The sequence below is a fragment of the Astatotilapia calliptera genome, chromosome 2, assembly GCF_964374335.1.
Source record: "Astatotilapia calliptera chromosome 2, fAstCal68.1, whole genome shotgun sequence".
NCBI classification, from domain to species: domain Eukaryota; kingdom Metazoa; phylum Chordata; class Actinopteri; order Cichliformes; family Cichlidae; genus Astatotilapia; species Astatotilapia calliptera.
The window spans coordinates 12928083-12953353 of NC_137423.1; the positions used below are offsets into that span (position 1 = coordinate 12928083).

A 25271-nucleotide genomic window follows, 5' to 3' on the forward strand; every position below is an offset into this window, starting at 1 on the left:
CCATGACAGGTCCTGCGTGATGTGAACTCCGAGGTATTTGAAGCTGTCCACTCTCTCCACTGGGCACTCGTTGATGACAGGGGTCTGGTAGTTCCTCTCCTGCTTAGTGCTGAAGTCCACTATCAGCTCCTTTGTCTTACTGACGTTTAGAAGGAGGTTGTTCCTCTGGCACCAGTTCTCCAGATTCCTAATCTCCTTCAGGTAGGCCGTCTCGTTGTTATCAGAGATCAGGCCCACCACGACGGTGTCGTCAGCAAACTTGATGATGGTGGTGGAGCTGGTAGTGGCCACACAGTCATATGTGTACAAAGAGTACAGCAGGGGCTCAGAACACACCCCTGGGGGGCTCCAGTGCTGAGAGTGGTGGAGGCTGAGACATGTCCGCCCATCCTTACTGCCTGTGGTCTGCCAGTTAGGAAGTTGGAGATCCACAGACACATAGATGAGCTGAGTCCCAGATGCTCCAGCTTGGTGGTGAGTGTGGAGGGAATTGTGGTGTTAAATGCAGAGCTGTAGTCTATGAAGAGCATTTTAACATAATTCCCCCTTCTAGTGTCCAAGTGAGTGAGTGATGTGTGGAGGAGATGAGAGATGGCATCGTCTGTGGAACGATTTGGACGGTAAGCGAACTGTAGTGGGTCCAGTGTGTCTGGTAGTGAAGAAATGATGAAGTCTCTGACCAGGCGTTCAAAGCACTTCATCACTACTGAGGTGAGGGCTACAGGGCGATAGTCATTGAGAGAAGCAGGGTGGGGTTTCTTCGGGACAGGAACAATGATGGACTCTTTGAAGCATGTGGGGATCACCGACTGAGATAGAGAGATGTTGAATATCTCAGTGAACACAGGAGCTAGCTGGTATGCCGTCTCTTAGGATACGACCTGGGATGCCGTCTGGTCCTGCTGCTTTCCTGGTGTTCACTCGCTTGAAGGCTCTCCTTACTTCATGCTCGGAGATGACGAGCACGTTTCCGGTGCTGGCAGTATCTTCCTGTCTGCAGCCGTTAGCGCCGCTAACACTAGCATTGTTGGAGTCCTTAGCTGCAGCCTCGAAGCGAGCATAGAAAGTGTTCAGCTCGTCTGCCAGAGTCACGGCCGCGTTCGTCATACCGGTTGTTGGTGCTTTATAGTCCGTTATTGTCCTTAGTCCCCGCCACAGGCTCCTAGAATCACTCTGTTGGAGTTGTGACTCTAGTTTCCTCCCGTAGCGCTGCTTCGCCTCTTTCACCGCCCTCCGCACGTTATATGACGCGGCTTTGTACGGGTCCATGTCCCCCGTCATGAGTCCCGTGTTGTAGGCAGCGGTGCGGGATCTCAGAGCGTCGCGGATGGTTTTATCCACCCACAGCTTCTGGTTGGGAAACGTTGTGATAGTCTTTGTCTCCACGGTATCATCCGCTAGTTTCCCGATGAATCCCACAACCGCTTCCATAAACACGTTGACATCATCATCGGAGCTGTTTCTGAACATTTCTGCATTTCTGCGAAAATGACGTCACTTCCGGTTTCGGGCAGGTAATGGCGGACATGCAATAGTTCACGCTGACGTCTATTCTGACGTCTATTCTAGGAAGTGTTATGAACAGCTGATCAGCAAAACGTGTTTCTGGAATATTATGTTTTTGTTGCTGCAAGCTCTTTTTATGCAGGTTTTGCAAAGCTATATGTAACACCCAACTCAAGTAGCTCTGGATTAACCCTCGGTTAAGATGGTGATAGTACTCTGAGCGGGGCCCTGGGTACGTTACTTATTTTATGGGTAAACAGGAGAAACGATAGCTAACCAGTTTTAACCTTTGTACTTAGAAATCTTAATGTTGGCGGTGCCTCCACTTAGTGAAAATAAGGAGTTCTGTTTAATCTTCACTAAGAATAATGAATTTATCTAACATGCTAAACCTCTCTTTTACCTTTTTAATAACCCTTATCACTTATAAACTCTGCAAATCATAAATATGACACAACACAAAACTTTAAATTCAAAATGTAAGATTTAGTCAAACCAAAGTATGATTTAAATAAAAAAAACAATATTCCAAGTTCTGAAGTGTTTCCTTACAATTCAATTGGATGGTTTTTCCCTCTTCACAATTCACAGTCAATGTTTAGACACAACACATTTATCCAAGATATTCCCCTTTCAAGTTCAGTTCAAATTTGTAACCTTTTAGAGCTCCTTTACTGAAACCATTGCAGGCCTGATCGTTGCTCGGGCTCGTTGGGCCAGAAAAAAAAGACACAAATGGCCGCTTCGCTTGATAAACAAGCAGAAAACAAAACGCACGTGCTCGTGGCTACTCACAAATCCTTTGGGCTAAGTGCGAGGACAAGCTGAGGGGCAGGCTCGGTTTGTGACCATGCGGCCTCCACTCGGCAACGTGGTCGGAATTAGCGGCATACATGGGCTGCTGAGCACACTGGGACAAACCCACGGAAATCCTATCCACAGCAGAAGGGTCCAGAGAATTCCTCTCGGTCCACTCTGTGCATTAGAGATTACTATTTAGTTCCATAGAGTAATCTGTAGCTTACATACTCAGCATACATAGCTAATACAGACTCTAAAATGCTAACATGCTAACTCGCGATTAACATCATACATTTTAAGTACTTATACATCCCGTTTAAGCTCAATGCTAACTCCACATTCAGTACTCACTCATCACAGGGCAAAACAGTCCATAACAGGAACGTAGACTCTGCATCCACGGCTATTGTTTTGACTATTCTCCCGTTAGCTCTGGTACACAACCTCCTCCGGTAACGTGCTGCTGCCGACTCTCACTAGCTTAGTTTTTCTTTTCTTCGCCTCACTTAGATCCCGCCTCCCTTACGTCTGATTGGACAATAGGTTTACATCAACCAATGGGATAAGAACAAATACAAGATTGACAACCCAAAATGAGCTTGTAAAACAACTTGAAGCAAATACAAAGTTTTCCTTGTTTTACATTAGATAACACACCTTTGGGTTTCTTGTAACTTTAACTCCATGAACACTTAAATTATAATCGACTTCTATTTATTGTGATTTTAAACACGTTTTAAATGCATTTGAACTCTTGTTTTGTTTTTTAAACCATATGAAATATTTACAATAAAGTTTTTACATGACAATATATCCTTTTAACCTGTAGTGTCTAAAATAGATATTTGAGACCAGGCTACATATATGTGGAAGGAAACCGTGACCAAGGGCAAGCTGATGGCATAAGATGTAAGTACAACTCCTCCGGTTTCATATGCAAAAAAAATTATTGCGCTAGCAGTTCTACAAGGATTTAAAAGTAGTTGCACAAAACGGAGCGTGCCTGCTCTGACTGGTTTTAAAGGGTTAAACAGTTTTAGATCCATGACACTCACAGTCTTATGTTAAAATCTCAAAGGACAGCATTATATTTTTGATATTAACAGTAACTCTGGGCCTCTGTAGAGTGTGCAGATGATCTCATCGCTGTCTAAAAATGGATAAAAAAAAACATAAGAAGTGCTGAATCCTTCAATAACACAGACTATTAGAGTAGCAGGTGTGTAGCATCGCTAACTAGCTAGCTAGCAACAAGCCTCCAACACAGTGCGTATGCTAGCGGCTAATCTAGCAAACGAATTAACAACAGAGTGATTTTAGAACTATAAGATGATAAACTGTGCGTCTTTTTTTTATAACAGTGACATGGTTGTATTTACCTTAATTAAACGAGTCGTCAGTCGTGGTAAACCAGCAAAAAAACTCGAGCAGCCGGGCTACGTAAAAAGTGTAGGGGGGCGTGTTTGCAGTCACATCCAGCGGGTGTATGGGCGGGAGCGTTACACAGTCGCTCCACCTCAAGTCACTACTCCAAATTTGCAAGATGGCAGCCTCCATCTGAGTCTGAGACCTGACATTTTTTGTGTGAGTCTGAGACCTGACATTTTTTCGTCTGAGACTGAGACCTGACATTTTTTCGTCTGAGACTGAGACCTGACAACTTTTTTCCTGACACCTGACGATGTCCTAAAATGTACACCGTACTCAGGACTACAGCTTACTTTCCCTGTCATTTGCTAACTCTCAGTCTCAATCCTTCCTGAACTCTGTGCAAAACTTTTCCTTCTTCAACTTTCACCATTTAATCCATGCCTCTACATTCGCTCACGTCCTCTTCTTGGTGTCCAAAACTATCCTACAGACTACAATCTGACTACCTTCTGGTTACTTCCTCCCTGACATCATCTTGCAGTCTTCTATCTCTTCTGCATAAAATGTAATCCACCTGTGTTCATCTTGCACCACTCTTGTTACCCTGTTTTCTTCCCTCTTATGTGCTCACTACAGCAATCTCTGTTTTGCAAAGTCCACTACCTCTATCCTATGTTTCTCTCCTTCTTATCATATTTACCTAAAACTTCTTTGTCACTGCTGTTCCCTTCATCTACATGTCAATTGAAGTCTGCTCAAGTCACCACCCTCTTCCCCCTTGAGGACACTCTACCTCTTTCCCCAACTTACTCCAGAACTCTCTCTTCTGACTAGCATCCATAGCACCTTGTGGCGATTGTTGTTGTCATTTGGGGCCATGAAATCTGCTGGTTCTTTTGCATATAGCTAGTCTGATTGGAAGGAATGTTTTAACAGTTTTGAAGGAGCCAGTCCAGAAGTTTCCCCCTACTTCCAGTCTTTCTGGAGTCTAAGCTGAGTTGATTCTGATTCTTTTAATTAGACTCAGAAACAAGGCGACTTCCTAAAATCCTTTCAAACTATTTTAACCTCATGTAAAGTTGACAGCTGTAATCAAAAAAATTACAAAAATAAAATCCCCTCTCCAATTTACCAATCACAACTAAGGCTGTGGTCCCTTTCAGTGCTAAGAACAAGTGATTTGGCAACTTGACACCCTCTGAAAGGATTTTTTTCTGCATTTCTGTTTCTTTTTTTGTAAAAATGACACTGCCTTTGTTTGTGTTTCTGACCTCAGACCAGCCGTTAAAGCTATCTGCTGCGGCCAGGTTTCCTGCCTCTAGCTTTGTCTCTTCTTGCCATTAATAGTTATTTCTGCAACAGTGTGGCATCACTCCAATCTTTTGAGCGGGCCAACTTGCTGTTTCCAAACATATCTAATTCTGAGTCACGCTTAATCAAGGTTCTGATGTTTCTTTGTTCCTTTTTCTTCAGAACAGAAATTCATTTGTTTACATCCCTTCCCTCCAGAGGCAGAGAAGAAGACGGCAGATGTCGCCATGTTGGTTCTGGTTCTTTCTGATCAGCCACCAGCAACACCACAACACCCATCCATCATAGCGAGCTGGCTGCTGTTGACTTCAGCACAGGAACGCAAAACCTACAAACACAAGTCTTCACATGTTTTGCGTGTAATATCAGGAGAATCAAGTATTTAAGTGCATAGTGGTGCAAGTATATGGCTCTACACACACGCGCACACATACACAGACAACCGACCAAAGGGAGTAAATGGGCTGTAGTTACCATAGAAACAGTTGAGTCCCACAACATCCATTCCAGAGAGCCTTCGGAAAAAAAACAAAAAAAACAGTTTTATTTTTTCAGATGTGTATGTATGTGTTTCAACGTAAAGACATACACATACACACACACACACAGGGCGTGTGAATGCATGCGTGCATGTTAGAGTGTGTGTGTGTCTGTGTGAATGTGAGTGTGCAGTGGATCCCCCTCTGTGATCACAAAGAGCAGCCCTCATCCCTGAGAATCCCATTTCACGGCTAGGTTTAGTGATGCTTGTGTATTATGGTGTGTGTCCGTGTGTGTATGTGTGTTGATTTGTGGTGGGGACAGAGAGCTTGAGGCTGGGTTCGCAGGGGATTACTGGGCCACTGCTCATACAGGTTGGGATTATTTCAAATAAGATGTGAAATTCCTTCAACACACCACCAATTTGAAGATATGAGTGTGAAACATGTGATGTATCCACTCACTTTTTTTCTCAGGACAGATTTACTCGTTGAACAAGTCCAACAGCTGAACCATCTTACAAAAGAACCCTTATGAGCATGTTCTAAGCTTATGTCAGCAGATGATCTGCAGTAATAGCTCTTTTTAGTGCCATTCAAATCATTACAATCGATCCATCCATTTTATTCCACTTTCAAGTTCATGGAGGGACTGTAACTAATATCATAAACAATCTTTACAAAAAAATAATAATACATTCCTAACATTAAGCCACTGAAGTCAAGTTCCTGGAGTCCGAAGAAGAGGGAGATGCACAGAATATAGAGCTTTTGAATTTCAGTGTGAAGCTTCACAACATCTCATTATTTGAGATGTCGTGTCACCTGCTGGTGTTGCTTTTTGGCCAAAGTCCACAGTCAGCACAGTCATTTATCAGGAGGTCACATAGCACTTCAAACTTCCAGCTGTGAGCATGCATTATAGAGATGTGATTTCCTTTAGCAGGAGGACTTAGCACCTGTCCAACTACTACCAACTGTTTTTCTGACCATATAGAGTCTGCTGAGAATTGTGAAGAGAAAGGTGAGAAACCCTCAAACCTCTATCAAACCAACCTGTGGTCCAATAACACTGGACTTTTGTTAAGGAGAAGAAAGTCAGATACCTTTCTGCTGCACCTCACTCAGCATCTTAACTTCTGCTTCTACTCAGAACAAAATAGATTTGGTGTGAGATTCCTGGATGGTTGTTGTCACACTGCTTCAGAACTGGAAGAAGTTATTACAGCATTCAGTGTGATATGTAGTTCCAGGATCAATAGCAAAGAGGCCAAAGGTCAAAATAGGTTGACAATAATTGGTTTTTGGAGGAATGATGAGGATGCAGGATGATTAAATAAAAGCTAACAGACTAAGGCACGGTCATTCACAGCTTTCCATCCTCAGTGCTCTCTTTAAACAGACACATCCTCCATGTGGAGGAGATGAGGAGGCAGAGAGAGAGGAGAAGGCATGTTTCTCCCCAACAGAAGTGTCCACCGCTGCTGCAGAATACCAATGTGAACTTTTCTACACTCTGTGTTGAGATTCAGAATCAGAATCAGAATCAGAATACTTTATTGATCCCTGGGGGAAATTATTCACCTGCACTGTCTGCAGCACACAGTGTTACTGCACTGCTTCCAGGTCTGCAGACTCTGAGCTGTAATTGTAAGTATACACTGAATGAAGTATGCTAATTAAAATTGACCTTCACAGATAAAATTCACCTTTGGTTTTGTGGAGTGTCACATATGATGATGATACATCTCAATTAAACTTTATTCAAACAGGACAACAGAGGGAATATTGCATTTTGGACAATTCAAAGAAAACAGAGTAAATAAAATAAAAAGAGGTGGAGATGAGTTGAGAGAGTTGAGAACTGGACTTCCAGAAGCTGAAGCAGTACTACATTCACACACTTTGGAAGAACTGAACTGAAACCACATACAGAACCACATGCATGACCTGTTTCATTTAGATAGACTTTCTTGACCAAAAGCTCTGTTTTCTCCATCTGTGCTCAAACTGAACTAATCAGCGAGTAACTTTTAGGAAGACGTGACAGCACAGTAATAAGAAAGGGGGGTGGGGGCAGTGTCAGGTTACTGGATATTTAACTAGTATTAAAGAAAAACTTTTAAAAAGTACTTGACAGAAACAGTTTTAATATCATACCCTTCCTCTCTGGCCATTGTTGCTGTTATATCATTTGAATTGTGATTTTTTTTTTTTTTGTGCATTAAAATGGAGTTCATTGTGTCAAATTGATTCATTGTGTCAAATTGATTCAGAATTATTATGCTTGTGATTCGTGCTGCTGAGGTTTCATTTCTTAAAAAAGAAAGAAAATGATTTGGCCTAACATTACATTTTCAGTAATTTCTTATTATAAAAACGGGCGTGGACCTGCCAGTGTTACAAGTGAATTAGTGTGATGTCTGTGGCACTGCAGTCACTGTATGAGACTTTTGTGGTGAACAGAGAGCTCAGCGTCTCTTGCCTCTGGTCATGAGCTCGGGGTAATTAACACTAAGGACAGAGTGAGGTGCTCACACTTCCAGAAAGGAGCTCAGAGTAGAGTCACACCACACTCCTGTCTAATTGGTCAGCTGAGATTCTCCACAGGTTGATTCTGTTCATCTGGACGTAGCGTTTTGTGGGAGAAACGTTTCGTCACTCATCCAAGTGACTTCTTCAGTCTCAGCTGACTGCAGGTTTCCCCAGTCTTATAAACAGTACATTTGCATAATGACTGAAATCAGCCCACCAGTTCCTTAATCTTAATTATGCAAATTCTCATGACCATTGATCAACAACCACTGACCAAAACTCACTGATCAAAGCCCACTGATCAATGGCCATGAGTACCATTCACAGAGAGTTGGGGAATGGCTGCAATCACAGCATTGTAAGATGGTGAAGATGTACCCTTAGGTCCCCTCCTCGATTCAGAGATGGTCTTTCCCTTTTCACGTAAATGGCCTCCTTGACTCCGCGCTCAAACCAGCGTTCCTCCCTGTCCAGGATGTGTACATCCTCATCATTGAAAGAGTGTCCACTGGCCTGTAGGTGTAAATAGACTGCAGAGTCCTGGCCTGATGAGGTAGCTCTTCTGGTTGTTTGGTTTCCCTGATGTATAAATCATGGCAATCCTCCTGGCACTTAACAGTGTACACTATGTTACTCTGTTTGTGTCAGGGGACCCGATCCTTGGGGTGGACCAATTTTGGCGCAGCGTGTTTTGGGGTTTAAAAGCCACAGAGACCCAGTGTTTAGAAAAAATGCCAAAAAGGTCAGTGGTTGTTGATCAATGGTCATGAGAATTTGCATAATTAAGATTGAGGAACTGACCTCCCAGCCCATTGTTCCTTCAGTGGGCTGGCTTCAGTCATTATGCAAATGTACTGTTTATAAGATTGGGGAAACCTGCAGTCAGCTGAGACTAAAGAAGTCACTTGGATGAGTGACGAAACGTTTCTCCCACAAAACACTACGTCCAGATGAACAGAATCAACCTTTATTTACTTTACTTATTTACTTACCTGGATGATTGAGCATGTATCAAGACGTCAGTTGAGAATGTTTATAAAGGATGCCTCTATGGAGACCCAGAGATGCACTCGTGATTTAATTTTATCATGGACAGGTGTAAAAGCTGCTTGGATCCCCAGAAGAAGTGCTGGAGGACACGGCTGAGAAGAACGATGTCTGGGATACATTGCTTCCATAAACCAGCCAGCTTTAATCTGGTTGGACTGGACATCAGCATTTCAGTATGAAGTCGCTGAGGTCTGACTGTTTGACAGTGAAGGGAAAACCTGACTATTCGGTGTGTGCTTTAACCTTTCTGCAGAAAGCATCAAAATCAACCGAGTACACTGTGATAAACCTGCATGAACTGCAGATAGCTGCGTTCCTCACCATAAATCTTTAATCTGGCACGGTCACTGGGAAAATATCCAGATGTGAACAAACTATGTTTCATGAAGTTTTAACTCATATCTTTCCTCTTGCAGGTTTTCTACGCTGGTCTGATGTGAGATAAGGGGTATTTAAATTTCACATTGAACAAAGCTGAATACTATTTGTTCTTTCAAAAGAGAAAAAAAAGTATGATGCATTCACACAATGTTCCCTCTAATTTTTCATGTGTGTGAGCGAACACACAAACTCCCTGAACGGTCCCTTGGACCACTGTGAGCAACAGCAGACGTGTGCACTGTGGTCACGCCAGCATCGAATCCATCCAAGTTACATGGTTTATTAAAGTAATCAAATTACAGCATTTACATTTATGTTAGACTACTTTTATTTGACTGCTTATGATTATTATTATGATTATGAGTATGAGTCTGTGATCTGTGAGAGATTCCTGTAACTGTCTGTCTGCAAAATACAGTATATAATGACCAATGTTGGGCAATTAATTATATAGTTACCTCTTCAAAAAAGTAACTGAGTTATTCAAACAACAACGTTTTTTTGCAGCTGTTTACCTGTCAAATTTGATGCCACACAAATTATTTGTGCCACTCTAAAAAATAATTTCTGTCCACTATGAGATAAAGGAGAACAACAGCCTGATACCTGCAGGCCTGACAACAGGAGATGTGTCACTCCTGTAACACCTGTAACATTCAGCAGTCGCCTCATTGTTCTGACACACACAACAAAACTATTGACTACACTACACACTAACTACACAAGATCTGTGCTAAACGTCGCAAATCTCTCACATCTCAAAACACCGCCGTCACTCCTAAAACTTCCCCCTTTCCTAAACACTAAATGCCATGTTGCCATATCATTTTTTGATTAGCCGACATGGTACATTTTTCCGCCAATAGGAAAGGGTGTGGGGTTTTTGGTTTTGTTTTTGTTCACAGGTGGAGAGTACTTTCGAGCATTTTCCTTATAAAAAAATCTTTACAGTTTCTTCCCGCAGTAAATATAAACAATGATAGTTTTCAGGAAAAAAAAAAAAACATTGCATATATTTTTATCACAACTCTGGTTTTACGTGGCCTATCAACACAATATAAAAACTGGTATAAAGTCCACACTTTTTCCATCAATTGTTCCGTCTGTCCTGCTCACATCTCCAATGGTTATCCACGTTGTCATTAATGTGGCTTCACTCCACATCAGCCACGCCGCTTTGCTAGCTAAAACACCGGTGTCTGCACATAAGGACGCTGTCATAGCCTGTCAACGACGTTGATTAGCTGTGTATATACGAATGTGAAACGCATTATTGGCTGGACTATGGGATAAGGTGGCATCATTCTAATCCCATACGGGAGCAGCCAGTCACTTACTGACTAACACTGCAAAACAGAATTGTTAAAGTTTTAATTTTAATTTCAATTCAGGTTAGATTTTTTTTTGTGCGCAATGCAGATTTTCTGTGCGCAGAGACTGTGCCAGCAGAGCGCAATTGTGCATGCGCGCAGCTTGGAGGGAACATTGCATTTACAGCTGCTTCATGAGTCTTGCCTTTCCAGTGAGTTCATTATTAGCTACATGTGATGCAGCTACATCGTACAGGACATACAGCTACAGCTGTTCTTTTTAAGATGACCGTGTATGTGTGTGTGTGTAGGTGTGTGTGTGTGTGTGTGTGTGTGTGTGTGTGTGTGTGTGTGTGTGTAAGCAGATGGATAGTGATAGCAGATCTGTGAACCAAAGCAGATTAAACAGACATTTCTGGTGCTGTTTCGCTTCATGCTCATTTAAAAGAAAAAGACAAAAAAGAAAATCATATAATTAGCTTTTTATTAAACTGCATGCAGCATAAAAAACACCTTTTGGAACAGAATGCATTTATTTAAAGAGCATAAACCTAAACGGCAAAGGTGAAAAGCAAGTGAAAATGAAAAAAAAAATCCAGAATGATTCCAGGGAAACTGTGTCTCTTGGCTTCAGATATTTAACTGTATACTTGTTCAAACAGATTCATCCTCTCTGTTTGAGAGGTTGTGTGGGCGTCTTCAGTCTGGCCACCATCTTTATCCTAAGCTCAGTGCATACCACTGTCACTGCAGGTGGTTGGGAATCATCCAGTTCCTTAACATTATTTTCTACAGCAGGGTCAGCTGATTGTGTCCTTACTGTTCAGGGTTGTTGCTTCTTTGCTGCAGTCTCTGGATGTCCAGCTTTGATAGCTGCTCCCTTCTGTCGGTGTCAGAGCACAGAGTCTGCAGGTGCATCTGTTAATTGTGGGTGTTGGTCTTCTTCTTATCCAGAGTTTCCACATTTTTTGCATTGAACCTCTCTCATCGCATCTGTTGTCATCGCAGTGTTCCATCAGTTTTGTGGTCTCAGGCCTTGCACACATCTCACTGGTAAGTCCTATTTCCATGATAGACCTGACATGGCTTACATGTTCTGAGGTGGTCTAGCCTGAGGACACTCAAATGCATATGCATGTTGATACACTATGTGGAAAAAAGTCTTGGACCGAACCTCTACATTTTTTAATTCAGGTATTTTCAGCCTGTCACCTGCTGCTGATTTAGTTCAGACCTTCTCTGGAAACTGTTAGTATCTGCTCAGCCACCTCCCCCAGCTAACAGGGTGTATTATTTATTCCATGGAAGTAGAGGTGTGTGTTTTTGTGTGTGTGTGTGTGTGTGTGTGTGTTTGTGGGGGAGGGGGACTTGGTTCCTGCTGAGACACCACAGTAAGGGTCCTGGCCGGGGGCTAAAAGGCAACTTTGTTCCAGCGGAGATCAGTCCATTAGGGCGAGTTTCCTCCGATCAGTTCCAGGTCATTCATCAATCGACAAGCCGAGCGCTGCAGAGTGGCGCGCCTGCTGGATGCCTTGCTTTTTTGTTTTCTTTCTTTTTGAGTTTGTGTTTTCTTGATGCCTGCGACTTGATGTGGCAGTGGTCGATGTCACTGAGGTGGTAGCCACCTCAGAATCAATTGATTTGCCTGCTGCTCTCACAGTCAGATTAGTATTTAAATCAATTATCTAGATTTTAGTTCAGTTAACTTTAGGAAACTAAGACTAGCCCTGATTTCTGACCTGCGTGATCTGACCAAGGACAGTCTGAAAAGATATTTATAGTAAAGTGATCAATACAACACATCTAGGTTTTGAGCTTTGTTTAGCAGATGGTCAAAATCCACTGAATAGCCAATGTTTTCTGTCCACAGGGAATTAAGATGCTCAGGGAAAATTTAATAATGGTAATTTATTTTTTTTTTATGTATTTTCAAACACAGTGATGATCCAATTAGATAATACTTAAGTTTCTGGCACAACACATTCAAAATCTACATGTTTTGTTGCCAGTTCCTAGTATTAGTGATCTGCTAAGAAAATCATCACACAAACAAACGGTTCACAATCATGGCTCTGCAGGCAGGGAGGGAATTCATAATTTAATATTCTCATTAAAACTGTAAACTATGTGGGGTTAAGGATGAATTTATATTTGTCTGTATTATCACATTGCACTCTCCAGAGTTTTTTATAGTCTGTTACACAAAACACCAAACAGGCGAGGCAGTGTGCTCGTAGGGGAAATGTAGTTCTTTGTAACCAGAAGATTTTATCCTTTATGAAAAGAAGCTCCGGTTAATTTTGAGATTTTGTGTGGAAATCCTAGAAATGTTGTCTTGAGGTTGTGAAGTCAAGTTCTTGATACCTGCCTGGCAGATTCGGAGCTTCTCAGATTAGTGGGTACAACTGTGGATACAAACGGGACTCGATTTCCTGTGTGGACACCGCCTGATTTCTGCTCCCTCTCAGACTCTTGTTGTTCTTTTGAAGTGGAAACAGCAGCATGACAACACCACCATTAAAACAGGTTATAATGGCCTACTAAGCATAGTGGTGGGTGATAGCACCTACTGGTGATATCTATGGGAGTAATAACAACTGATAATGGTTATTTAATGGACTGGTAACATTGGAAACACTCTGTTCCTGCTGAGTTTGTCTGTCAGAGGTTGAACAGTTTCACTCCCAGACACGCTGGTGCATCTGTTGCTAGCTTCCTCATTCCCTTACTGTTGCTACGTGGACTCTTTGGAGCAAAGATCAATACAGCCTGCACAAACAAATTTGTGCAAATGTTTTCTGTGGTACTACACCTTTGGGAGTCATGCTCCAGGGAGCAGCATGCTCTTTTCAACGGACGTCTTGTGTATGTAGCTCTTTAACTGCTGTAAGCTGAAGCTGTGTCCCAATGCCATTCAGCACACTCACCATATACAAAATGTTGTGTTTAAAAAGACTAAATTGATGCATTTTGCACAAAACTAAGCAAACTGTGCATGCAAACACTTCAATGCAATTCTCTTTGGAACAGCATTAAAAATAGAAGGACAACATGCAGGACAGACATGACGCCATGCTACCCTACATTGTTTAGTTAGCTATGGAACTGCAATACACTCATATGCACTAAACGTGTGTTGCATTATCTACAAATGTTAAATAAGGTTTACATGTGTGTGCAAAGAGTCATTTTGTGTAATTTTGGTTCTTCACAATTGTTCCAAACAGCTCACAAATACAAGTCTGAAAACGTCTTGTGAATATAAATATGTGAAAAAATATGTGACATTCTTTTTATTTTCGTTTAGGCCGTGCATGTAACACCTGACACGTGCTGATCCTGTTACATTAATCAACTCTTTTTACACTCCACATGGACTCACAAATCCATGCTGTGTTCAGGTGCTGTGGAAATTGCTGGGATTTCTGTGAATTCTTGAGTTGTGTTTTGAACTACAGGCATGATGTAATGATCCTATATGTGTTTTTTCATAACATACATTAATAAAATCATATAGTTACACAGCTAACTAAACACATCAGAGCATGTACTCATCTCAGCAGCAGAACTTTGGTCTTTAATGTTTTGAGTGTGAATTGTGTAGAAACCCTTCAGGCGGTCTTTAGCCGAGTTCATTATCAGGATAACAGACGTTAAACCAGCAGCTGTGCTGAAGCTCCAGAGGAAAGTTTTGTGTAAGCGGGATGGAGACTCTGTGTGTCAGAAGATACTCTCCCCCTCTTTCCTCACCCGCCTTCCCCACCACCTCCTTTTGTCCTCTGGGCCAATTTTTGCAGGCAGCAGGAGACAAGAGGAATGAGCCTCCTCTCAGCAAGGTGTGGTTGTGAATGGGGAGAGGATGATGAAGGCTGGAGAGAGAAGAGAGACAGCACTCCACTGTTTGGCAAACCGACTGGAGACCAACTTCACAGACCTTCTGCCTGTCTTTGTCAGACATGACAGCGAAGGCTTCATTTTGTTTACCGACACAAATTCACTCCTCCCCCTCCTTTATGATATTCTCTGAGGTCATTTTGTAGGCTCGTCTTTAATGTCCTCTTTAAATTCTGCTTAAATTTCGTAAACTTTGACTTTAAGGGCTAAAAAAACAAAATGAAGCCTTTAATGTGGCCCCTATTATTTATTTAGTGTGTAGGAAATATAATTTAACAGTTATTTAAATAATAATTGTATAGTCTTTACCAAACCATATAAAGCAGCAGTGCTGTTATGATTTGTCCAATTGAATTGAACTGAATAAAAGAGAGCATTTGGATGTCACTGTTTCGAGTGAGCGAATGGCTGAATTTCTAAAGCCAAATCATGTTGGATCGATTTAAATTTGTACACCTTGAGCGATTCAGTATAACCACACGTAGCAACGTTATCATCTTTTTGACAAGATTTTACTCACAAACCAGATGGCCATTTAAAAATGCGCAAACAACAGCTTTGTTTGTTCTTTAGTATAAAGATACAAGTAACCTTCTCGTGGTCAGATTTTGTGCTTTGGCAGTTTTTTGTTTGTTTTTTATTCTTTTTTGCCCTGTTCTATGTTAACTTTAAAAAAATAAAGTAAGAAATAAACCGCTCTGTTATTTTGAAGTATTATCATGTAAGAAATCTGGATCAGAGAGAATGCATTAATGCTGGTGTAAATCCAAAAAGAACAGAATGGTCCATTAAACTTAATCTGTACAGATTACATTAACATTACAGGGGATCAGTTTGTTTTCATCCTTTAAACTGCGCTAATCAACAACTTTATAGTTTGAGAACATCAAGAAATACAACTCATGTGGGTTGTAATAGTAAAGTAAAAATACAGTATTGTATGTTCATATATATTAATGACCCATTTAGGAGATTTCAGTTTTAAACTTTGCTGCACTTTTACTCTGTAGCTCAGAGATTTTAATGCACACAGGCAGCGTGTATTAAGCAGACAAGCTCTCATAAAAACTAAACACAACCTGCCCAGCCCCAGACAGCAAATAAACACAGTTTAGTTCATAAGCCTCGTACAACATTTGATCTGAAGCGGGCTAACAAAAACTGTAAAATGAAGCATTATAACAAAAACAAAATTCTAAAACTCTAATGTTTTTATTTTCTTTGACAGTGAATACATCTAAGAACTATGGGAGCCTAGGAGCATGTGTAGTTGGTACATTGTACTGTGATAGAGTATTTAAAAGCAGAATGGGAGGCAGAGCCTTCAGTTTTCAGGCCCCTCTTCTGTGGGAACAGCTTCCAGTTTGGAGAGCGACACTATCTCTACTTTTAAGATTAGGCTTCAAACTTTCCTTTTTGCTAAAGCATATAGTTAGGGCTGGATCCGGTGACCCTGAATCCTCACTGAGTTAAGCTGCACTAGGCTCTGGCTGCTGGGCGACTTCTCATGATGAATTGAGCATTTTCTAAATTTTTAATTCTTTTTCTTCCATTTTTCATTTCTCACATAGTTTATTTTTTGTCCTTGGCTATGCTCCTTTTTCCTCACTCCTAACTGTCCCTGTCCCTCCCTGAGCCTGGTTCAGTTTGAGGTCTCTTCCTCTTAAAAGGGAATTCTTTTTTCCCACCATTGCGAAGTGTGGGTCACTGTTTGATTGCCGGAGTGTTTTGCCTAATATTTCAGATTGCTGCGAGTGCTGTTGTGAATAAAAATAAAAGTAAAGTTGAGCTTAAAACTTCAGCTTAAAATAGAGTGAACGGTGGACTGTTTCAACAGCTTAACACAAACAACACTCAATTTTGCTTAAATGTTCACCACAACTAACTGTGACATGATACGATTCCCCTGGTGTTTCAAGTTGTTAAAAATCAGTCAGTAGTCTTTGAAGAAAAAGAAATCATTCACCATATTCCCAGATCATCCACCTTGACCTTTTCTCCTTGACAGTTCTGCCTGCCTAATTCAAGGTGTCTTTACAACACCTGACAGTCAGATTACAGCTTTGGTTCCTCTTGTTCAGCTGTTCCATCCAGTCGATGGAAGAGGTGTCGTTGAGATAACCTAAGACCTAATGCTGCGTTCCACTTGCCTTGTTGCCGGGAGAGACGTCACTGCAACAGAGCCCATTTTCGTAGTAAAGTCACAAACAAGGAAAAAAACAGGATTTATTTTGCTTCCATGCATCACTTACAACACAGTGCAATGCTCGTTTTCTTCTGCCTAAAAGCACCTCTGCAGCACATTCATGCAAAGAGCCAGGCCAAAGCTCTGTGGGTCATTTACTAAGCTATAACCCCTTTAGACTTTATGCCCTTCTGTAAGTATGGGAAGTTGTACGAGAAACCGTTCCTCCGTTTGCACTCTGTTATATTTTGTGATCGCTGGTTCTTGTCTGTTCCTGTCAGCTCTAATTCCTTCTTTTTATTGGTTTTACCTCCTCCGTAACTGGCTGTTGTGTCCTGTTTAGTATTACCTGGGTGTTTTTTCACATCTGTTTCCTGTACCTGCTAAGTATTCACCTGAGTGCAATCAGTCCACTTATCCCAGTACAAACACTCCCATTCTTCCCTTTGTTCCCAGCCAGAACATCTTGTTGGGTTTTATCCAACCAAAGCCAGCACAGCAGCCTTTCCCAGTTTGGTCCTTTTCTCCTGGTGTGTTTCAGGGTTTCATCTTCATCCTGATTGTCTGTAGTGTGCATGACCTTTTGAAGACCTTTTTATGGAGTTTGTCTTTGCCTGCTCCAAACCTGAATTGGTTGCCTCGCTGTCACTCTGTGTTTGACCGCTGTCTGTTTTTCGACTTAAGTATTGGATTTTGGATTTTTGGATTATCCTGCCTCAGTGTGTCCTGCATCTGGCTCCATCCTTCTAAGTTGTTGCTCTGGGTTTTAATGGAAAATAATGACTATTCACAATACATCACATATGTATGAAATGTGTGTTTGTTAAGTGATAATCATTTAAGTACGGTCCTGTTTTCAAACAACAGATAGAACATTTTATTGCAGCCGATTTCGTCTTTTTCTATCTTTGTGTCACATATTTCTCAAACTGGCGATGATACATAAACTGTACTTTATGAAATTGTTGCCAAAGGGAGACCTTTTTTTTTCTATATGCATCTGTGTGTATAGTTTGGTTTCTTTGGTGTTCAAAGACAAAAAGAATTTCTACTGAACTTCTATTCAGAAAACAGAGAAGAAGCCACACACACACACACAGCAGGCTGTGTCTCTGCTTGTTTTCAGCATCGATCGCAGAGATTGACCCGCTGAGCCTCACAACATCCAGTCAGTAACCAGTCAGCCACTGGCCGGCTGTGGCATCGATCCTCCGCTTCGCTGACTGACTGACTGATTAAAAGCCTGACACGACTATTTCCTGCCTGGTTATTAAAGAACTGACTGGTTTCCTATTCAAACAGCTCCGTCACTGCGCTGGCACTGTGTCTTTCCTAATCCAGTCCTCACTTTCTTCTCCTTCTGTTTCTTTCCATTGTTCACTTCCTGTTGTTGTTTTTTCTCTCTCTATCTCTCTCTCATGATTGATGAAGTGTCTTCTAATGTTCACTAATGTTGAGGCCCAGACAGAGAGAGCGCCTCGTACGCAGCATGCTGCAGGTTTGATCTCCTCTGCAGGTCGTCTTTCAGCAAAGAGCCTGGACGCTGAAAGGGTCGAAGGGTCGATAGCTCACCGTGTGGCCGCGCTCGATCGACAGGCTGATAAAAGCAACTGATTGGCTGACAAATCTTTCCATGGATTTATACGGAGAGGAATGTTTGGGTGTTATTCGCGGAGCTCGGAGCTTTATTTAATATTTCCTTTCACTTTTCTGGGACGATGGCGACACAGATTGTGAAATGTAAGGGATGTCTGTTCAAAGAAAAATCACACCACGTTTATTTACATCAAAGTCAACATTCATATAAGGTTCCTCTCTCCCTTCAGTGGGTATAAATTCTCTTCATTTTTCTCATTAAGTGTTTGGGTTAAAAGCAGCCTCAGGCTAGGAAAACACATCAAATGGAGTAATTCACACATTTGTTTTTTTCTTCTGCCATAATGGTGAAATACTAGCGTGCTGTAACATGACTGATGTTTTCGTGGACCGCAAATGATAAACTCTCCGCCTGGTGCGAATAAATGAACGGCATGAGAGGTGGAGGAGTTCTGCTTCCTATTTATTTCTCTTTTTTTTTAAAATTATTTTTCATATCAGTGCAGCGCTTCAGAGCTGCATGTGTTTTTTTTTTCTTTTTTTTTCACAGTGAAGTGGTAATTTCTTCAAGCAGAAGCGGATTGTTTCCCACCTTTTGCTCGCTCGTCCTCCCACTCGGAGCTTGCGAGGAGCTCAGCGATGTGTTTTTAAAGCTGTTTCCTTGTGGCTTTAGTTAGCGAGGGCGAACTCACAAAGACCCTGGAAAATCACATAAAGCCCCATCTTTGAAATTCTTCAACCAGAGCATGCTTTTTAACATCCGTGTCAGAAATGCAGAAAGATGCAGCAGAGATCTCAAGACTGCTGTTGAAGAGTGATCTGGCTTTTCTTTTCCTCATTTTGCTCACTTTTGTATTTTGACTGTATTATCAGAATACCCAGCAGGAGACTGTACTTGTGTATATGTCACCATGAAATTAAGAGTAATTTAATCTGTATCGTGCTTCTCTAAGACATAAATGTTACCATATGTAACCCATTGAATGAAACATTATCTTATATAGCAACATTACATACCCTTTATTTACAAATCATCTCACCAATACCCAAAGTGGAAACAAATATGTTTAGTTTAGGGGTTTATGGTTGTGAGCGGGTGAATCATTTTGTGTCTTGTTTTCGACGATTATTCTCCAGTCAGTCAAATAATATCCCTGCTGAGTTAACGTATAAACAGCAGTCGTGTCCTCTTCTGTCCTCTTTTCTCACTGTTGCTTGAGAAAGTAGGTGCAGCATAGTATGTATACTACCAGTCAAAAGTTTGGACACACCTTCTCTTTTAATGGTTTTTCTTTCTTTTTACTATTTTTTACATTGTAGATACAAACTGAAGACATCAAATATATGAAGCACGATATATATGGAATTGTGTAGCAGGGAAAAAAAAGGTTAATATGCTTTATATTAAAGATTTCTGAAAGCAGACAAGCTTTGCTTTGTTGACTGTGCTGTTGTTTGACAACTGTTAGAATTCATATTATGGCATGAACCAATCAGCTAAGTAAAGACAAACGACAGTCCATCAATACTTTAAGAACTGAAGGTCAGTAAGTCCAGAAAATTGCTAAAACATTGACTGTGTCCCCAAGCGCAAGTCGCAGAAACCATCAAGCACTATGATGAGGAGCGACCCAGGAAAGGAAGACTAAGAGTCACCTCTGCTGCTGAGGAAAATTCATCCATGTCACCAGCCTCAGAAAAGTTAAAAGCACCTCAGATTATTGCCACACAGGGTTCCAGTAGCAGACACATCTCTACATCAACTGTTCAGAGGAGACTGTGTGAACCAGCCTTTATGGTCAAATAGCTGCTAAGAAACCACGACTAAGGAAAAGCAACAAGCAGAAGAGATTTGTTTGGGTCAAGAAACACAAGGAATGAACATTAGACCAGTGGACATCTGTGCTTTGGTCTGATGAGTCCAAATTTGAGCTCTTTGGTTCTACCCACTGTGTCTTTGTGAGACGCAGAAAACGTGAACGGATGGTCTCCCAACGTGAAGCATGGAGGAGGTGTGATGATGTGGGGGAACTTTGCTGGTGACACTGTTGGGGATTTATTCAAAATTGAAGGCGCATTGAACCAGCATGGTTCAGCATCCTGCAGTGCATGCCATCCCATCTAGTTTGCGTTTAGTTGGACCATCAACAGGACAATAACCCCAAACACACCTCCAGGCTGTGTAAGGGCTATTTGACCATGAAGGAGAGTGATGGAGTGCTGTACCAGATGGCCTGGCCTCCACAGTCACCTGACCTAAACCCAATGAAGATGGTTTGGGATGAGGTGGACCGCAGAGTGAAGGCAAAAGTGCCACCAAGTGCTCAGCATCTCTGGGAACTCCTTCAAGACTGATGGAAAACCATTTTGAGTGATGACCTCATGAAGGTCAGAAAGAGAATGCCAAGAGTGTACAAAGCAGTAATCAAAGCAAAGGGTGGATATGTTGAAGAATCTAAAATACAAAATGTGTTTTAAGTTATTTCACACTTTTTTGTTTACTACATAATTCCATATGTGTCCGCTCATAGTTTTGATGCCTTCAGTGAGAATCTACAATGCAAATAGTCATTAAAATAAAGAAAAAACATTAAATGAGAAGGTGTGTGTGTGTATGTAGTGATCATTAATCATTGATCATGTTATTTTATTTAATTATAAGCCTTAGTTATAACTAATAGCTCAGGTGTTTCAACTACATTTATTGATAAGTACATAAGCATGCTTTGTACATAAGCATGCTTCTCTTCCAATAACCTTTGTATCTCCCTGATCATTCACTCTCCTCTAGCACTGACCCCAATTTTTCCAGATTGAGACCTACTAGGTTAAGGGACAAGGTCTTAAGGTGGTTATTGAAAGCACGTTTATACTCCCCAGAGAGGGCTGAGGCTATTTGATCAGAGCTTCTGGGTTGGGTGGAAACGCCTGAGCAAAAGACATTGAGGGTCATGCAGTATGAGCTCAGGAGCCAAGTGGAACATTTTCCCTATGATCACAGTGCAGATAGTCTTTCTACTTTGTCTCTCTTTCCATTAATTAGTGATAACACGTGATCTGGGACTCAAACAGCCGGCTTGGACTCAGGGGACTGTATCAAAACCACATGCAGACCCACACTGGTCCTTTAAGCTTAAGAGCAAGGGGAGCAAGAGACAGAGAAGAAGACTCTAGGGAGGATAAGAAGGAAGAAAGGTGGTTTTTTTTCAATTTTATTGTTAGCACTTCTCATATACAGCAACCTGTGATGGGGACCTTCTAATCATGGAAGCAGCCTTTTCTGAACATTAAAAAGGTAGTAGGAGTTGTGTAAATTTAGGCAGACTCTTGACTACATTCATATTATAGAGGGAGATCTGGAAGGACTTGATATTTTTCTAGTTAATGCAGTATTCTGACATTATAGCCAGAGAATATAAAATATTAGTGAAGCAAGCCTGATCATTGTGTAGCTTTATTTAGATTCTTTGGTCTTTTTCATTCTATTTGTTTATCTGCTGTAAACCTTCAAGGCATCATATCATCATATATGTGTTTGAAATAATGTAAATATGACATTATGTAGAATGGTGATGAATCATAAGCACTACCAGAGGTAATTGTCAAAGATAAAAAACAAAAAGCTCATTTTGTCACTTTTGTGGAATGTGTTTAAAACACAAAGGAAGTTTCTGTTTTTAATTTATCCTGGACAAGGCACCGGTCCACCATGGAGGTCATAGATCAAGTACTCTGTTGGTTCTACTTGCACTTGCACTAGAGTCAGCTGTTTTCAATTTGTGTGCAGGAGGAAGATAGTGGTGCAGTCTGCAGCGTGGATATTTTTTTGTGTACAAAAGGATGAGCGAGATGGAAAGCAGCAAACTGCATCCAGGACAGAAACGGCTGCATTATGTTGCTAACAGCTCCATGCAAGCATGCTAACGCTAAACTAGCCAAGAACCCAGAATGATGTTAAAGCTGAGTGAATGCCGACCCCAGCCCAGCAGCCAGACCCTGAACTTCAACAGGTAACAAAAGCAGTGATGAGCAGTCAGGCTGCAGCCTCCGCTTCTACCTGTTCAGGTTTCTAAAGTAGAATCCCCACGATGGAGAATGATGTATGTCCTCATTATGGAAGGCATTTGTGTTGGTGTGTGGGCCAGAAGCCTATAGGTTTATATTGTTAACTGGTAATTGTGTTTTATGTGTTTTATGAGAAATATGAAAGTAATGAAACATAGTGTATTTAAAGAAAAGCCTTCTGTGTAATATCTGCAAAACATTACTTTTTTTTTTAGTTACAACCCTAACAATGATTACAATAAACATGCACCACTCAGCATGTAATTAATTCACATGAATTTAATGTCTTGCTGCTTAACAACGGTTTTGACTCTCAGTGAGAAGCACAAATCAATGAGGAATCAGAATCAATAAATTTCTATTAATTCCCTAAATCGGAAAATGAGAATGAGAATTATATCTCTTGTAAAGCCCATAGAGGGAGGAGTTTGTGGTACATAGATGGGTCAACAATGTCTCTTTTGTCCTGTCTTCCTCCAACCAGTCGCAGCAGATAGCCGACCCTGCATGAGAGTGGTTCTTCTGGAGGTTTCTTCCTGTTAAAGAGAGTTTTTCTTTCCTACTGTCACCAAGTGCTTGGTGTAAGGAGGCCAGCTGATTGTTGGGGATTTCCCTCTATTACTATAGAAATTTTACCACAATGCCAAACTCCTTGAGGAGACTGCTATTGCAACTGGGTGCTATATAATTGAAACTGAACTGAATTAAAGAAAATGTCACACTTCTCCATAGCAGACAATCCTTTCCTAACTTTAAAAAGGCGATTTGCCCCAACCTAAGCTCTTTATTTCAAATGCCATCCATTTCCATTTTGTACCCACGCCAACACCTGCATACTTTTTTTTTTTTATCTTAGCTGCAAAAACAACAGTTGGACAAACTGTCCTCACTAAAGTGACTGACATCAAATGTTCTGAAAAGCAGTACTTTAAGTTAAGTACTTGAGAGGAACCATGCAGAGGGAAAATAGCACTGTTTTTTTTTTTCATTGAGTCATTTATTTTATTCACATCAGCTACCTCTTAGCCCACGCTGAAAAAATAAACAAATAAAAGTCACAGCATCCATAAGTGCGGATGTACTTCACACGGTCACAACTTACTGCAGAACCAATCCGAACGGCTTCCTGTGAGGGTTACACTTCACTGAGCAAGCAAAGGCTAAAAGCCAGAGTTGGTATGTAGAAATGGGAGCGTACAAGACATCGGAAATGTGACATGAGAGCTTTCTAATACATCTGTGGTGAACAGTGTACAGGGAGACACAAAACATAAACTTCTAAGTGAATAATTGCTGTCTACATTTTGTCTAATCTGCGCACAGTCTCATTATGTTTGACAGCTGACACACATACAGCCTACATGTTCTTTATATAGGTAGGGATTGAGTCAACAGTTGCTACAGTATCAGTAGAATATACATTTATTACACTGAGTCAGATACTGCCGAGTGGCTCTGCAGGGTATGATTTCCCTGTAATGAAGAACACAGCCAAAAGGAGAGAGAACACAAAGGCAGCAAATGAAGACTAGTTTTTGTGTGTGTGTGTGTGTGTGTGTGTGTGTGTGTGTGTGTGTGTGTGTGTGTGTGTGTGTGTGTGTGTGTTTGCTTCATCAGACCCATAAATATCTTCTATTTTGCTTTTCATGCCTTAGTTCTCTTTCATCTGCAGGATGCTGACATCAGGTTTTAATGAATGCTGCTTCGTTATCATCGTTAACACTAATGCTTATTATTTGTTGTGCATTAAGGCTCTGTGTACAGCATTAAAGTAGAATGGCAGCAGACGTGAATGGTCATTTTTAATAGGTCAGATGATCCGAGCTGCAGTTTTTATAATGAATCTTTTGTTTTGTTTTGTTTTTTCAGCAACAGTAAAAAATACTTTTGCTATTTTATGTTTTTCTCCAAGATTCTGAATGAGTTTTGTTTCCCTGTCTTTTGAAACAGCAATGAGACAATCTGTAAACTGTTTGCAGACAAGACTCACTCACTCACTCTTGAGTTTGTAATGATGAGGAAGAAATCGGCTTTGAAATGGTAATCATTTGAGATTTAATTTGGAGATATTTCAGAGGAATTAAGAGAGTAAGCCTGTTAATGCTATTTAAATACAACTCTACAAAAGGAGATGTTTTCGTGGTCTGGATATGTCACGTGTGTGTTAACACAGTGCCACAGTCTCCAGGGCACTGTGTAAAATCACTGCAACGTCAGCAATGCTCACAGAAACTGCAAGACTCTACAGGCCTCAGTTAGCATGTTAAAGGATAAAATACATGACAGCACAATGAGAAAAAGACTGAACCATATGGCTTGTTTGGAAGAGTTGCCAGGAGAAAGCCTCTTCTCTCTAAAAGGACTTCTGGAACGACGTCCTTTGGACAAACAAGACCAAAGTGGAGATGTTTGTAATGTGTTTGGTTTTCACCAAGCATGCTGCTGCACATTTGCCCAAGCTCCTCAAACCATCTAACAGCATGCTGGAGGAGTTCTGATGATTTGAGCTTGTTTTGCATAATGACATCAAAACAACAGTGGTGGACTACTAGTTTGTCTTAGCAGGGCCAGCCCGTTATTACACAGACATTATCCATTGGCTTGTGAAGATCTGATCTGAACCATCAACTATATTAAATGCTAACTTAGTAACTAAACCGGTCTGAGTGAATTACACATGTACCCATACCTGTCAACACAGTCAATCCCCCCAAAAATGCCAATTTCGAGCCTTTAAGCCTGTTTTGTTTTGTTTTTTCAAATAGTGAATAGTAGCTACTGTATGGA

General features: G+C 41.1%; 1 long non-coding RNA gene across 1 annotated transcript; it reads right to left on the bottom strand.

Moving 5' to 3' along the window:
- Positions 1 to 1971: 1971 nt before the first annotated feature.
- On the bottom strand, positions 1972 to 3003 carry LOC145420477 (uncharacterized). The gene is made up of 2 exons (XR_013901797.1): positions 2659 to 3003; positions 1972 to 2479 (listed from the first exon to the last, which is right to left on the bottom strand). It is a non-coding gene; the product is annotated as an uncharacterized LOC145420477 (long non-coding RNA).
- Positions 3004 to 25271: the final 22268 nt, after the last annotated feature.